Here is a 15,967-nt window from a genome sequence, read left to right on the forward strand (position 1 = left end):
AACTCTCCTCTGCTCACTGTCACATCCCTCTGCTGTGCCCCCTTAAAGAGCCATCAGTCTCTCCGTGGACCGTTCATGGCACCTGTTGATTTTATGATATGGTTAATTATTTACTGCCAGTCTCCCCAAATAAGACAGTGAATCCCATGAGGTAAAATAACATGGGCTTCATTTGTTTATTTACTTACATGTTTATTTTACTCATCGTTGTATTCTGACAATAGAATGTCTGGTACTTACTAGATGTGCAATAAGAACCATTGTTGATGAATAGATGGATGAATGGGTGAAAAATCACACGAATGAATGGAATGTCATTGTCTCCTACAGTATTTGGTTTTGGTCTCTTCCCTATTCTGTCCACATGGACTTGAGACCCTGCGCACATACTGGGGACCCCATACCAGCTCACCGGGGAACTGAAAGGCATCTTGTGGGCCTTTGTGCAAGACCCCTGCAAGCAGGTTGGGAAAGTAAAACCATACAAAGTCTTAGGTAGGGGCTGTAAGGTTTCTTGTGTTCCAGACATGGTCCTCTCTGGGGTAAAATACAGTCAGTGAGCAGGCATGTGTTTCTCACCAGCTTTATGCACTCCTCAAGACCTGGGAGTGCTATCTTCTCTAATTTAGAGCCATGTAAAAGCTCTAGCACAATTCTAGGCACATCGCTGGTTGGAAAATTAAATCAGTCTGGTTGCATAAATTAGCCCAGTAGATTGCGTTATGGTTCTTACGATGCCACTCAGAATAGGGTTATTAGCTAGCCCGTGGGACAGGGGTGAGAACCCTTTTTCTGCCAAGGGTCATGTGGATATTTGTCACATCATTTGCAAGCCATACAAAATTGTCGACTTGAAAACGAGCCTCCTATAGATCTATCGGATGTCTAGTCCAGCCTACAGTTGGCCTTGACATCGTGGACCTCACACATGGCCAGCAGGCCAGACATTCCCCACCCCTGTTGTAGTATCTCCAAGAAGTGTTATGGAAGGGAAAGCAGTATGCATTGGGCGTAGTACCTTGGCCCTGCAGTCTGGAAGTCCCAGTTCAAATTCCACCTGCCTCCTGAGTGAGTCAATTTAGATAAATCCTATACAATCCTCAGTTGTTCTTCTATAAAATGGTAGCCATAGTCTGACCTGCCTCATTAGGCTGTTGGCCAAGTGGACATAAAGTACTGTGCCGAAGGTTGGGCATGTGATAATTTCTTACTAACTGCACCCATTTCATTCATTACAGGAGTGTTCATTGTAGTCGCAAGGCAGCCTCCAGAGATATGCTCTCCTTCCATCTCTTTCAGACTGTTTTAGGCTCGTGTTTTCCTCTGCCCTGGCCGCCCACATGCGTTTTTGGCCTGAACATTCACCACCAGGACCCAAACACAGCGTCCGGGAAAGCCACTCCCTGTGCTTGCTTTCTAATATCTTAGCCAGTGCTGTGAAGGGTAGCTTGAAGTTCCTAAAAACCCTTACCGTACAATGGCTTCGGGTATGTGCCTGCTGTGTACACAGACATGAAATTTAAATAATGCTGAGTGTGTGTGTGTGTGTGTGTGCTCAGCCAGATTGCCCTGCTTCCTTCCGTCATGTAAGCACACTTAATCTAATGAAACGTGTCAGGACACCAGCAACTTCTGAATAAAAGTCGGAGGAGAAACAAAGTCTGAAACGTGGCACCAGCGGCAGCCCCGCACAGTGATTCATGTGGGCCTCCGCGTGCTCTGAGACGGGGCTCTGTTGAGGAAATAGCCACTCTTCAGAATGAAGCCTCACTTTCCACTTGTTTGCTTTAAAAAGAAATCCTTCTTTTATTTTTAGACTCAGAGTGAGACTGGAGCCCTAAGTGTTTTCAAGCTGGCTGTTCCTGTCTCTGCTCTCTCAGAATTCTCTTTTTTATCTCGTTTCTGCCCCTGGTGGTATCTTGGGCAAGTTACTCGACCTCTCTTGGCTTGGCTGTTTTTCATCTGGGGTGTTTGGACTGGACAGGCTTTGTGGTGCTTCTAGCCGTTAGCATTTTTTTTTTTTTTTATTTCATGATTTCCCTCCCTTGTTATTACAGAAAGCTTAAGCGTTGTGCCTTAAGCATAAGATAGGAAAGTCTTCATTGATCAACTTGAAAAAAACCTCTAGTTTCCACATTCCAGGACTGTTAGTGTGAGCTGAAGTTGAGTTACTGTTGTTTCCAGGCAGTTTTTGTTTGTGTGTCTCAATGCGAAGAGAGGTTTTGGTTTTATTTCTCTTTTCCCAAGGGCCTTATTGGTTGTGTGGTCATCTGATCTCAGGGGAGAATACTATCTGGACACACACTAGTGTTCCTAGCATTGGCATGTTTGGGGGGCTGGTGGCAGGGTCCCGAGGACGCCTGCGTCATCGTTAATGAACCAAACTGCTGAAATGCTCCATTGGTTGCTTTTTGGCACTTGGCAGGCAAATCCTTTTCATGTTAGTTTCAAGGTTGTCAGATATCATTATCCCCAAGTATTAAAAATTTCAAAGAAAGGAGGCAGCGTGTTTGATTTATAGAATAATTATCTAGCTTTAGCTCTAACTTGGCTTTGGCAATGGTTTCGCAAGCACTCGAAAATTAAATCCATTTTTTATGGCACTACAAGGTATTATCTCACAGCAAATGATAATTAAACACCTGTGAAATCAATTAGCCCTTTAAGCAGGGAAAAAAAGTTTTCCAATTATGTTTTCGCACCTCCAAAACTTTTATAATTCCAAAACCAACACTTGTGGAGAGGGATACGGTTGATCGCCGTTGCTGGGTCAACTTTCCATAAAGATGATTTCCTAAATTTTGCTCAGACTTAATCCTAAGAAAGGCTGTTTGTGGTCCCGGCATCCTTTCAAAGAGGATGCAATCTCCTTTGGAGCTGACTCTTAGCAGCTATCTATCTGACACACAGCTGAGCTGTCAACTCCCCTACAAAGGGACTTACTCACTTGGTGTTTTGATGCCAAGTTTTACTTGACAGTTTATTTAAAAGCCAAGGTACCTTTATGGAAACCAGGCAACAACACGTTCCCTGTGATGGAATTGCGCTCTCTTTAAGGGCCCCAAGGCTGGGCGTTTTCAGAACCATCTTCATCACAAACTCATAGGCCGAGAGCAGGCTGATTGGTTGAAAGCTGAGACCTAATGCAGTGGAAAACAGGGAATCATGGCCCATAGCTCAGCCCCATACTATTATGTGTGTTTAATCATCGGCTTTGGTAACAAACTAGCTATTCCAGATGCTTCTTTTGGAAAATGATCTACACTCCTGAAACAGTGGATGCTTTTTGGGTAGATGCCATAGCACTTTGAGATTCAAAAAAAAAAGAGAAAAATGAAACACAAACAATGTCAGGCCTTTAACTTCTTTTACATGATACCTCCTATGTGCAATAAACATTCCAGAAAAGTTTGTTTTATTTTTCCTAATGCATGCAACTACTTTCGTATGCATAGTGGTTTCCTGTGCACTGTCCTGTGGTATTCTCAGTAGACCTTGTTAGATGGGCTAGTCTGATTGTCCCGTTTTATAGAAGAGCATGAATTCAGAACTGAAGTGATTGTTGCAAATTAAACAGTTAATGAAAGTCAAGATCAGATATTAGTTTGTGCAAGTTTCATCTTACTGTTCTCCCTAAACTTCTTTATAAAAGAAGTTTTTATAAAACTTTATAAAACTACTTTTTTTATAAAAGAAATGTTTCTAAAGACATTTTTAATGGACTCTTGCTTTCAGGGCGGATGGCATTTGGAGAAGCTGACAAATCTTAACTAGAGCAATAAGGCTGTTATCAACATAGAATAATGGTGAAAGACACCCTCTCTATGTCTTATTGGAGACAAGTTGTATGAATTATCCTTGCAAAGGTCACTGCCATGTTGGGCATCTTATGACCTTACAAGCATTGTAAACTCCCAGTGAACAGGGTAAGAGTTGAACAGTCTGCCAGTTGTTTAGCAGGTATTTCTCTCTCTCTCTCTCTCTCTCTCTCTTTTTTTTTTCCTAAAGAATTACTTTATTTATTTGAAAGGAAGTGACAGAAAGGGAAAGAGAGAGATACTCCATTCATTGGGTTACTCCCCAAATGGCTAAACTGGTTGAGGCTGGGCCAGGCAGAAACCAGGAGCCTGGAGCTTCATCCAGGTCTCCCATGTGGATGGCAGAGGCCCGAATACTTGGGCCATCTTCTGCTGCTTTCCCAGGCATATTAGCAGGGATGTGGATCAGAAGTAGAGTGTCTGAGACAAATTGTCACTCTGATATGGTTTGCTGGTCTCGCAGGAGACAGCTTAACAAGTACTGCACCACAGTGCTGGCCCTAACAGGTATCTTTTAAAAGATGTGATGACACAGTGGTAGGGTCTAGAGTCCCAGTGGTGAATTAGAACAGGTAAACCCCTGCTCTCATGGGCGATGCATCATTTTGGGCAGAAAGTGAACCTGTGAAACAAGTGCAGGCAGTAAATGCCAGGACAGGGTGATGAGAAGTGAATGCTAAGGTCTGGGCTGGCCTGGGATAGCCTCTCTGAGCAAGCCCTGTTTGAACACTGATGGGCATATTGTAGATCCAGGAGAACCATGTTCTGGGCCAAGGGCACAGCAAGGACAAGTGCAGGAGGTTGAAGGGAGAAGGCTACAGGCCATGGCAGCTGTGGATGGTGAGAAATAGAGGAGCCCTTAGAGCCGTGGTCCAACGCCAGTTCTCTTGGGGCCCTATTAACCTGGACAAGGCGGGTGAGGATTATTCCAAGTTCCAAGAGGATCCTTTGGATGGTTTTTGGCTAGGACCTGACATTTAGAAGTAATCAATCAAATGGCTGTCCTATGAAAAATGGGTTTTACGGGATAAGATTGAACCTTCTCTGTTGTAACAAGAGCCAGAGTCTGCTTCCTGTTCCTAAAATTGCAAACACTGCTAGTGTGCGGCTCCTGGAGGGTGGCCTTTCACATCTCTTCTTCCCCAGGGCTCAGAGCACTTCCTGGCTCATAGGAGCTGCTGCGTACTCGGTTGTTCACTGAGCAAAAATTAGGGCATGAAGGTGTCCTTGGGGCCACCTGTGCCACAGCCTCTTCCCAGAATGAGGCCACGTGGGGTTCACCAGATCCTTCACTGCTCCTCAAGGGGCCTGGGGGAGGCATGGCCAGCTGGAGGAGGAGGGAAAGGTGACTCAGCTCCACAGACTGTCTCGCTCAGGGCGCTCTTGGCGCTTCTGCCAAAGGAAGGGACTGGCTCTAGACTTCTGGGTCTCCCTAGCTCCTAGGGACCTGACCTTCATGTAAGGGTGATCTGGTCAACCAACAACTGTAGAATCAGATCCTTTGCTATAACACACATGTTTGTCCCATGGGCATACCTATGCATCTGCATAGGTTACACAGTCACGTGCCCAGTGGGAAAGATGAGAATTCCCCTAGACAACTAATTCTGTGCAACTTTCATATTAAGTCGAGTGTTCTAGAATTTTTGAGGATGAACCATCTCAGCCTGCACAGAGTTCTGCTGAGATCTTTTTTGCATGTTTAGTGTAGAAGGCCCAGGAATGAGCTGGCCTTGACTTTGAAAGTCGCAGGGTAGAGCTCAGAGAAGGCAAGAGTAGGAGAGGGGATGGGAAGGAGAGGTTACCAGGGCCAGCTCCGTTTCATGAACTATCATTGGATTCTGAAGGTATTTCATAGTCACTGAAGTGCAGGGACCAGAAAAAAGGCTTAAGCTCCAGCAAAGAATGCCAGACCCCAGGCAGCCAGCGAGCAGAGCCTGTCCTGGTGATGAGAACAGCTTAGCAGGAACTCCAAGCATTCTCCTAATCCAGGGCTGAGCAAGGCTGCTGTGCAGGGGAGGGGATGTCTTGGATCCAGAAGGGAAGTGGTCCAAACCATGGATTCAGCCTGGTGTTTCCTTCTGTGGTTAAACACCGCATTGCCTTTGGAGCAGGGCAGCATTTGTCCCTGGAGAAGCCATGAGGAGATTCTGCAGTCTTTTTCCTTTCAGCTCAGACAAGGAAAAAAGCCAGGATAAGGTTCAGTGTGAGTAGCACTGTGCGGGCCTTGAACTTGATTTGCAAATAATGCTGCTTATCAGGGTTGATGAAACACAAATTTTCCTCCCTCACTGGCATGCAGAGAGAAGGGGAAATTTTTAACAAGCACCAGGCCTTTAGAAATAAAGACAAGAAAGGCCAGCATTGTGGCAGAGTGGGTAAATCCACCGCCTGCGAAGCTGGCATCCCATGTAGGCACCAGTTCGTGTCCTCTCTGCTCCACTTCCAATGCAGCTCCCTGTTAATGGCCAAGTTTTTGGGCTCCCATGTGATGAAGGACCTGGATGAAGGTCCTGGTTCCTGACTGTCTGTAACTCTTTCAAATTAATAAATAAATCTTTTTTTATTTCTTTCTTTTTTTTTTTATTTATTTTTGACAGGCAGAGTGGACAGTGAGAGAGAGAGAGACAGATAGAAAGGTCTTCCTTTTACCATTGGTTCACTCCCCAATGGCTGCTGCGGCCGGCGCACCGCGCTGATCTGAAGGCAGGAGCCAGGTGCTTCTCCTGGTCTCCCATGGGGTGCAGGGCCCAAGCACTTGGGCCATCCTCCACTGCCTTCCCGGGCCACAGCAGAGAGCTGGCCTGGAAGAGGGGCAACCGGGACAGAATCCAGTGCCCTGACTGGGACTAGAACCCGGTGTGCCAGTGCCGCAAGGTAGAGGATTAGCCTATTGAGCCGCGGCGCCGGCAATAAATAAATCTTTAAAAACAAAAAGAGAAGAAGGGACAGAAAAATGTACAAAAGGAAGATGAAATAAAACACACTACTTTCCACTCCCTAATTATATAGGACTCTGCCTAAAACACAGGAGTGCAGATCACACCAGGTAGGAGATTGTTGGATGCAAGAGCTGGCACCTTTTTCCTAGCTGTCTGTTTCCGTAGCCCCCGTACAGCAAGTGCACCTTGGTGGACACTGAACCTTTTCATTCATTCCACAACTCTCTTTTTCAAATTATCACAACTCTTTTTTGAGTGGCTCTTACAGGCTAGTACCTGGGGTAGGCACTGGGTCAACAGACAGTAGGAACAAGGAGTCCAGGAGAAGGAAGATAAGAAAATAGGCAACTTCATACCAAATGTCCAATATGAAAGGTATTTTATAAGTTTATAGAAATTGTGTTTTACTTAAAAACTGCGCAAAGATTTTGAAATCTTTTGCACCAAGTAAACTTTTTGAGAAAGATATATTTTATTTACGTGAAAGGCGGAGTGGCAGAGGGAAAGTCACGCGAAAGAAAGAATCTTCAGGACCTTGGAACTTCACCTGGATCTCCCACATGGGTTCAGGGACTCAAGTACTTGGGCCGTCTTCCTCTGCTTTCCCAGCTGCATTAGCAGGGAGCTGGATTGGAAGCCCAGCAGCCAGGACTAGGACTAGTGCTTCCATATGGGATGCGGATGTCACAGAAATGGCTTAACCTACTGTGCCTAAACACCACAACACCGGCCCCCAAAGTAAACACCTTTTAGTTACATTTTTCCTGGAACTTTCTGAAGCTCTCTCATAGTCCGGATGTTGTCCCAAATGCCCAGGAAGCAGGAAAGGTTATTCTTCGTCAACAGGAGTGGACTGCAGGCCAAGGAAGGGAAGTAGGGGGTGTTGGGGAGAAGTGCCCTGCCTCGCCAACTCCCCGGGACTCAGTCTGATTGGGGGAGGAGCTTCCATCCCAGGACAGATGCTCCTTGCTGCCTGCCCCTGTCTTGGTATTCTTGGGCTGCAGTCCATGCTTTCTGGCCCTCCTCCACTTGGCCGGTCCCCATGGCACAGAGCCTGGGGAAAGGTTAATGGTAAGATAATGACCTCGGGCTTCCCTGTGGCCGGCGGGCCTGCGTGTGCCTCTTCTGGGCCATTTATTCATCTGAAGTCGTCATTGCTGCTGGCTCCTTTATTGCTAATCCCTTCTCTGCTCCCAGGTAGCCGTTTATTTAGCATTTTTAGAAGTGCTTTCTTTTTAAAGCAGAGAACTTGGAGCCACACGTCTTGGAATAGCATAGATCTCAGAATAGTTTTGAAATCTGGTATTGCTAGGTATGAAAGCAGGTGCTCGCTGAGTTTCCCCAGATTAATGGCTTGGCACACAGTGGATTAATAGCCTGTCACTTCCACCTTTGCTGGCACATGTGACTCTTTCTTCTTAGGTGGCTCTGGGGGACAAAGGTGCATGTCCTGGCTTGTGCCCTCCTTAGACAAATCCCGCCAGGCCTGTAACACTCGACTTCATCATCTGTGAAATGGAGCCAACAGCACCTGTAAGATAAAGTGAAGAAGAGAGGATTGTGCAGCAGTGCCCCCTCGCCCCCCGCAGGAAATGTTCCAACAGTGGGGGCATGAGTGCCGTGATTGTTATCACTCATGGCTGTCAGTTTCTCACTTGCCTTTATATATTGGCCATTGAGCTGCCGTTCAGCGAGCAGGATCTGAGATATGCTACCCATTTTGGAGTACAAGATGCACCTGGCACATGCTGCATTCACTGACATGGAGGCAGTGACTCCCACCTGGCCTACGTTTAAAGTGATGGTAGACATTTAGGGTCAGGATGGGTTGGGGCATTTAGAAATGATAAGGGATGAAGAAATAGTGTGTTCAGACAGGCTGTTTGATTCTGAGGATCCTTCCAACATTTGCTTCTTCTCTCTGAAAAGTTAGGTAGAGCTGTACCCACCTCTCAAATGGCTAGAAAGGTGTTTTCCATGAGAGCCTCACACCCCAGACACAGCCCACAATATATATTCCCTCTTCCCTATATTGAAGTGGACTTTAAAAAATGTATTTCTTTATTTAGAAGGCTGATCGAGAGAGAGATATCTTCCATCTGCTGGTTTACTTCCCATATGCCTACAACAGCCAAGGTGGACCAAGGCGAAGCCAGGAGCCAGGTCTCTCACCTGGTCTCTCACCTGAATTTCAGGCATCCACGTATTTGGTCCATCATCTGCTGCCTCCCTGGGTACACACTAGCAAGACTCCAGAGTAAGGAGTGGAACCAGTACTGTAACACACATGCTCTGATACAGGACATGGGTGTCCCAAGCCATGTTTTAACCACTGCATCAAATGCCCACCCCTCAACTGGACTTTTAATTGACATAAAAGGGAGACTGTTTTCCATGGAAAGCCGAGAAATCTGAACATAAATACTTCTCCATGATTTTAGCCAAGCATTGCCCTCTGCAGTGCACAGCATAGCAGTGGAGCCTCATACTGAGGAGCATCACAAAGAGTTGAATTCCTAACCCTTGACATGACTGGGAGCCCCAGCAGATCTAGCAACAGGCAGTGCTTAAGGCTGGGAACTGTGTGTGTGAGGGATTGCGCCATCTCCAGGATCAGGTGCCTTCCTGCTGGGGGAGGGTGGGGAGGAGCGAGGAGGGCTAAGTGTCCCTGAAGCTACTGCTAATCTGGTCTGCTGTGTTCAGAGCCTAGTCCTGCAACGGCTCAGTTACGCTCACCTGACCCTAGCATGGAACGTGGCTTCTTCATGTGCACAGAGACTCTAAGTTGGTCGTTGGAAGGATCTGAGGCTCTGTGAGTCCCGTGAATTCTCAAAGACCACAAATGGCTGTTCTTCAGTGTACTGTATGTTTTCAGGACAACTCACAGAGCTGGTAGAGTGACCAGCTGGCCTCATTTTCCAGCTAAAAGAGATGGGCTCCCAAGCATTTGTTTTTCAGTTCAAATTTGTGCTATGGGCCAGTTTTGTATGACATGCTACCAGCTCCAAGGTTTTCTCAAAAATAATTGCAATTTTTAAATGTTAACTCTCCCACGCCAAGAAAGGCACAAGGTAACATGATTAGTACACAACCAAGAGCCATGCAGCACTGGACTCCTTGCAGTGATCTGGGGTTAAATTCTGGGTCGGAGAGAAAGGGCCCCTTTAAATGATAGCTGTCTGTTGCCAACTCTTCAAACTAGGTGCATTGCTTAGGACTTGGCTTCCTGAGAAATACTATTTTCAGACTCTGTGTGTTGTGTGGGCTGATCACGGAGGCAGCGTGATGTAGTGGAAAGAAATGGCCTTTCGAATCAGAAAGCCTGGAGCTGGCACACGCCTGCTGCTGGTCCTAGCTGTGACCTGCGTGGCAGGGTTTTACGGTCTCTCAAACTAGCAGCTCCCCTGTGATGCTGGCTTATACAAAGTCCTGAGAATGCCAGTGGTAACCCGTCAGTGACACAGGATTGCACCTGAGCTCCAGGAGATAATATACAAAGCAGCCTCTTTGCCCACCCACACAGGGTACACCTCTCACCTTGGGGCTTTGTCCCTACTGTGCTATCCCTAACTCACCCCCACACCCCCTGCCCCAAATGCTCACTTCCTGCTCTTACCCCTTTGCCAGACTGAGTCTTGTTCCTCTGTTAACACTGCCTTCAGAATCTCACATCTTCCACGAGGCCCTGCCTTTCAATGCCAACCTGTGGCCATTGCTTCTGCTCTCTGTGTAACCCCCAGCCCATGCATCCATGCGCTTTCCTCCCTGAGAACTAATCACCTGATAATACAGCTATCTTTTCACTAGACCATGAGCTCCCTGAATAGTGCTTGACACGTGGTAGGTATCCACCTGATGTCTTGGGTGAATGAAAAAGCCTGCAGGAGTTGCCCAAAGGATGCTCGTGTTATTCCCATCATCCCCAGGCACCCTATGGACGTACAACAATCATGAGTTGTTTTTTTCCCTCTCCTTTTGTCCTAAGGGATGTGATTCTAATCTGGGTGTAAGCAAGATGAATTACTTATGAGGAAGGGGGCAGAGGGAACAAGCAGATCAGCTGTAGCTGTTGTTACTTTATAAATAAACACTTGAGACAAACTCTGACATCCTCATGGGGAGACTGAGATTTGAGGCTGGACCACTTGCTTCTTCCCTGTCCTCCCTGGTTAGCAAAACACAGCTTACTTATTAACAAATGTGTGTGCCACAGAGGAGCTGTGCGTACCACAGGAAGACCTGTGACACAGCACAAAAGCAATATCCTGGTCTGTGTAGCTTTTGAGAATAACACGGAATCCCTTCAATTAGAAGCTGCTGTTCCACCCCGAGCCACAGTTTCCATTTGCATTTTCCTTTGCATGGTCTGCTCCATGAGTGTCTCCCGGCTCCGTCTTTGGGAATCCGGTTTGTTTGTTTTTTAATTGTTCCTAGTGAGTTTTGTTTCGTTTTTATTTCTCTCGTTCTGTTATAGTTTGCCATAATAACTTGGAATTGCTCAGTGCTTCAAACGGCATGTACCTGATTTCATTTGGCTTTCAGCACTTTGAGGCTCAGGGAAGTAAATGGATTGTGTAGGATCACACGGGAAGTGGTAGGTAGTAAACCCGAATTCTGCCACTCGGATTTTCTCTCCTTAAGTAGGCTGTGTGTTTCATTATATTCTGTTGCTTCCCTTCGGTGATGATGATCCTAACTACCATTTATGGAATGCTTATTATGTGCCTGTGCTTTAGCTAAACGAATCGTTTAATCCTCACCGCAGAAGAATTCTCTCTACTTTTCCAACCAGGAAATCAAGATTAAACAAATTCAGTAACTTTCCGGAGATCACTGAGCTTGTAAAGAGCAAAGCTGGAATTCGAACCCAGGTTTGGCTGTGTCTAAAGCTGCTTAGCCACTAAGCTCTGAATTACTGAACTCCTCAAAACCATCCCAGTAGGGCTCAGGCTCATCATAATGACCTGGAGGACTTGTTAGAACACAGAGCGCTAGGCCCTGGCCCCAGAGTTGCTGAGTCAGCAGGTCTGGGTGAGGTGGAAGTTTTGCAGGTTCCCGATGATGCAAATGCTTTAGTGACTGGGAGGACCTGTGCACTGGGCTACACTGCCCCTGCCTCGCCAGGTGCCCTGCATCACTGCCAGCAACAGTGAGTTTGTAATGGAGGGGAAGGACTTCAATGACGCGTTATTACATAGGCCATTTTCAATAGGGTGTATCCCATACATTATTCAAAATGACTTTAGGGAGAAAATTATTACAGCCATAGAGTGGTGCTGGTTTCTAGGTTAAATTCAGGGTCATGCCGCTATGATTATGTTTTTCTTTGCAACTATTTATGAAAAGTCTTCTACCTGCTGTGTCCTTACCTCTACAGTGGGAGAATTTAATGCCCACCTGAAAATGATAACAAAACCATTTCTTAATTAAAGGTGAAAATTCTCCAGGATTAGTGTCCCCCTCATCCCTTTACCTTTTTGGTTGGGATATCCTATGGTTAGCCTATGTCTTCAAGTAGCCTATGATTATGATGTGATTTACATTTCTAAACATATGGAATAGGGAGAGTTAATCCAGTTAGAGAGATTGCTCCTCCACTTGACCTGTCAATTCTCCTTGTCATTTTGCACCACCCAAACCAATAGTAACCACTAACCTATTCTCCATCCCCATAATTAAGTTACCTCATGAAAGTTTTGTAAATGGAATAGTGTGGTGTTTTCTCTGTTGAGATTGGCTTAGACTCTGCTGATTTCCTTGAAGCTACACGTATCAATAGTTTGTTCCGTTTATTCTCAGAGAAGTACTCTGGGCTATGGAAGCACTGCAATTGGTTGCATCATTCAGTTTATCGGCTGGTTTTCCATTTGGGGGCTATTACAGATAAAACTGGGAACATTTGTGGCCGAGTTCCTACACATAAATAAGTTTTCATTTCTCTGGAATAAATGTCTAGGAGTTCAATTTCTGGGTCATATGGTGAGTCCATTTTTGGTTTGAAAGGGAACTACCAAACTGTATTTCATAGTGGCTGTACCATTTCACCGTCCATCAGCAATGTATGAAGGGTGCTAATTTCTTCCCATCAGCACTTGTTTTTATCTTTCTGTTTCTCCTAGCCATCCTAGTGGGTATAAAATGGTATCTCATTGTAGCTGGGATTTACATTTCCCTAATGACTAATGATGTTAAGAATCCTTTTATGTGCTTATTGGCATTTTCTATATGTTCTTTGGAAAATGCCCATTCAAATTCTTAGTTTTTAATTTGGGTCATTTGTCTTTTTATTGTTGAGTCAGAAGAGTTCTTTATATATATTCTAGATAAAATCCCTTATCAGATATAGGAGATATGACTTGCAAGTGCATTCTCCCCCTCTCCCCCTCTCCCCTTCTCCTCCTCTCCCTCTCCCCCTCTCCCCTTCTTCTCCTCTCCCTCTCCCCCTCTCTGCCTCTCCCCCTCTCTGCCTCTCCCCCCTCCAGCTCTCTGCCTCTCTCTCCCCTCCCCCTTCCTCTCTCTCTCTCCCTCCCTCTCCCCCTCTCTCCCTTTCTCCCTCTCCCCCTCTCCCTCTTTCCCTCTCTCCTCTCCCTCTCCCCCTCTCTCCTCTCCCTCTCCCCCTCTCAGCCTCTCTCCCCTCCCCCTCTCTCCCTCTCCCCCCTCTCCCTCTCCGCCTCTCTCCCCTCCCCCTCTCTCCCTCTCCCCCTTTCTCCCTCTCCCCCCTCCTCTCTCTCTCTCTACCTCTCTCTCTCTCCCTCCCTCTCTCCCTCTCCTTCTGGGTTGCCTTTTCTGCTTTCTTGGTCCATGCTAGAGGGATGGGGTGCTCAGGCTTCCTAACTACAGTGTGGAGCTGGTAGGGGCTGGTAATGGAACAGGATATGGCTCGGTTATCACAGACTCTGTAGATGAACTTGAATGGACATTTCTCTGTTTGCTGTGATCCCCTCAGAACAATTTCCAAGGACTAAATAACTTTTATCAGCTAAATTATTGTTTTGCTAGGGAACATGTCTGCAGAGTTCTGTATGTGTTGTTCTGGAAGACTGTCTTCTAGAATCTCTTCGTGTAATACAGATATCCCCAGGGTGTTTTACATACTGAATTCTCTTCTTATCAGGTTTTGTAGTTGTCCGGTGACTCTCTGGTAGATGGAACAACTAAGGAAAACCTTCACTGCACTGCTTCCATAGGAAAGGGAATGTCTGAAACAGCCGTTCTGGAAAGAGTCACTGACTAATGAATGAATCTGAACATTTGGAAGCAACTGGAAGTGGTGTATGAGAGCCACAGTGGGTGGGGAAGAAGGCACCAAACACTTGACCAGCCAGAACCGTGATCTGCCCTGCTTGTGGGGCATCTTTGCCCCTTCTGTTCAGGCACACCAGGCCTTCACAGGCTCGCTGTCCGTAAAGCTCAGGAGAGACTGTTTCATTGACGGAGCACACTTAGAAATCTGAATGAAAATAATTGTTCTAAGTAAAGTTCATGGAAAATGGAATCAAAAGAGAAGTGTACTTTGGTGCAGAAAAGCCTTGTAATCCATGCATAGTTTTTTTCATGGCATGCATTTCCCATGAACTTTTTGAGGACTATCCATGCACCAGTACATGTCATGGTCCTGGAGACCTTGAGAGCAGTGGATATTCTAAAAGGACATTCCTTTATCATACGAAAAGCAATCACATAAAGAATACTAGAGTGTTACAAGTGAATCTTCAGTCATGTAACCCAGCTGGCTCGTGTTTGCGGAGGAAGACATTGAGGCTCAGGAAGCTCATGTTCTGTTCTGTGCCATGACTGCCCGCCAGCATTGTGCCTCTTGCTGAGGTGCTCCTTCCCACACCCCCCTTTACCTATCCAGGAAATGGATACAAGCTTCCATCACGTCAGCTCCATTGGCCACATCAGCAACTCATCCTTTTATACAAGCATTTGTATAATCTAGTATAGCTGGTACCTGAATTTTTCTGTTTTTCTTCCTTCCTCTCTCTCCACCTTTTCCCTAAAGTAATTCTTTAGCTGGCAACTTTGAGACTTGTTACAGTCCGGAACATTAATAGGGTCTTACATTTTTAGCAGCCTAATGATGAGCATGTAGGACCTTCTATGCTCGTCCCTCAGGGGTTTCTATTCTTGGCATTTATTAAACCGCAAGGTTTTGGTCTGAAGTATATTCAACCTTCCTACATTTAAAAAAATTCAGTTTAAACTTTATACATATGTGTGTGTGTGTGTGTGTGTTACACATTTCCTTCTTCAGATGTTATCAGTGTTGGAACCTGCAGATACTTATCAGTTATTTTCTGTGTTTGATGAGGAGAGAGAAGCCATTGTTATCATAATATAATATTTTTTATTTAGCTAAATGTGAGCCTTCTTAAAATCTATTCTTCTTTGAAGTCTATTTTGCAGTTTAATTAATGCAGCAAGACTTTTTTTATTTTACTCTCAGTGGAGATAATCTTAATCTATTCACAGTGACCTTTTCTTGTGCAAATTAGTTGTACACGCTTGTTTAAGCAAATGGTCCTTTGCATGATGTCTCTTCTTAATGACGGGTTTATAATTGAAAATTGGCTTACTCCCATATGCCTAGTTTGTATGAGAATATAAAAATAGATGTGGACTTTAAAAATATAAATGTATATATCAATATCCCAAAAAGAGAAGGTAAGAATCCAGTGCCTCCAGGCAATGATTAAATTAGACTATTAGAGTCAGAAAATGCTGGTGACATATGCTACTGTCAAAGTCACACCTGTCTGCTCAGCATTGGAAGCTCTTGAAAAATGAGAATGATTTTATCTTGGCTCTGAGAACCGAGGCCTTCACAGCACAGGAGCCATCTTGAGTTTCCCAACTTTCCTGAAACTCTTAATGAACTTGAAACTGCATGTGTTTGTGATAATCACTTTTAATGTGACAGTCCTTAAGCAAAATGAAATGCTTTGTGTGTTTCCTAAACCTCACCAGCATAAAAAGACCAAAGACACCCTCATTATATTTTGTATTTTTTGAAAATGCAAAAAGAATGTAAGAACATTTAACCGCATTGCATGAAAGAAGTGACTGCCTATTCTAGGGCCCAGTTTCCTAAGCCCCCAGTATCTTTTTTTTTTTTTTTTTTGTCTTTTTATTCCTTTTCCACATTTCTTGTTTCTTGGCTAGCTTCCTTGTCTCTCACCTCCTCTTTCTCCTGGAAGTCATGTC

At 45.3% G+C, this 15,967-nt stretch overlaps 1 protein-coding gene across 1 annotated transcript in view; it reads left to right on the plus strand.

Moving 5' to 3' along the window:
* Nucleotides 1-15,967, plus strand: part of EXT1 (exostosin glycosyltransferase 1) — a 303,212-nt gene that overhangs the window by 246,992 nt on the left and 40,253 nt on the right. The window lies entirely within an intron of this gene.

This window comes from Lepus europaeus, chromosome 4 (genome assembly GCF_033115175.1).
Source record: "Lepus europaeus isolate LE1 chromosome 4, mLepTim1.pri, whole genome shotgun sequence".
In the NCBI taxonomy this organism is placed as follows: domain Eukaryota; kingdom Metazoa; phylum Chordata; class Mammalia; order Lagomorpha; family Leporidae; genus Lepus; species Lepus europaeus.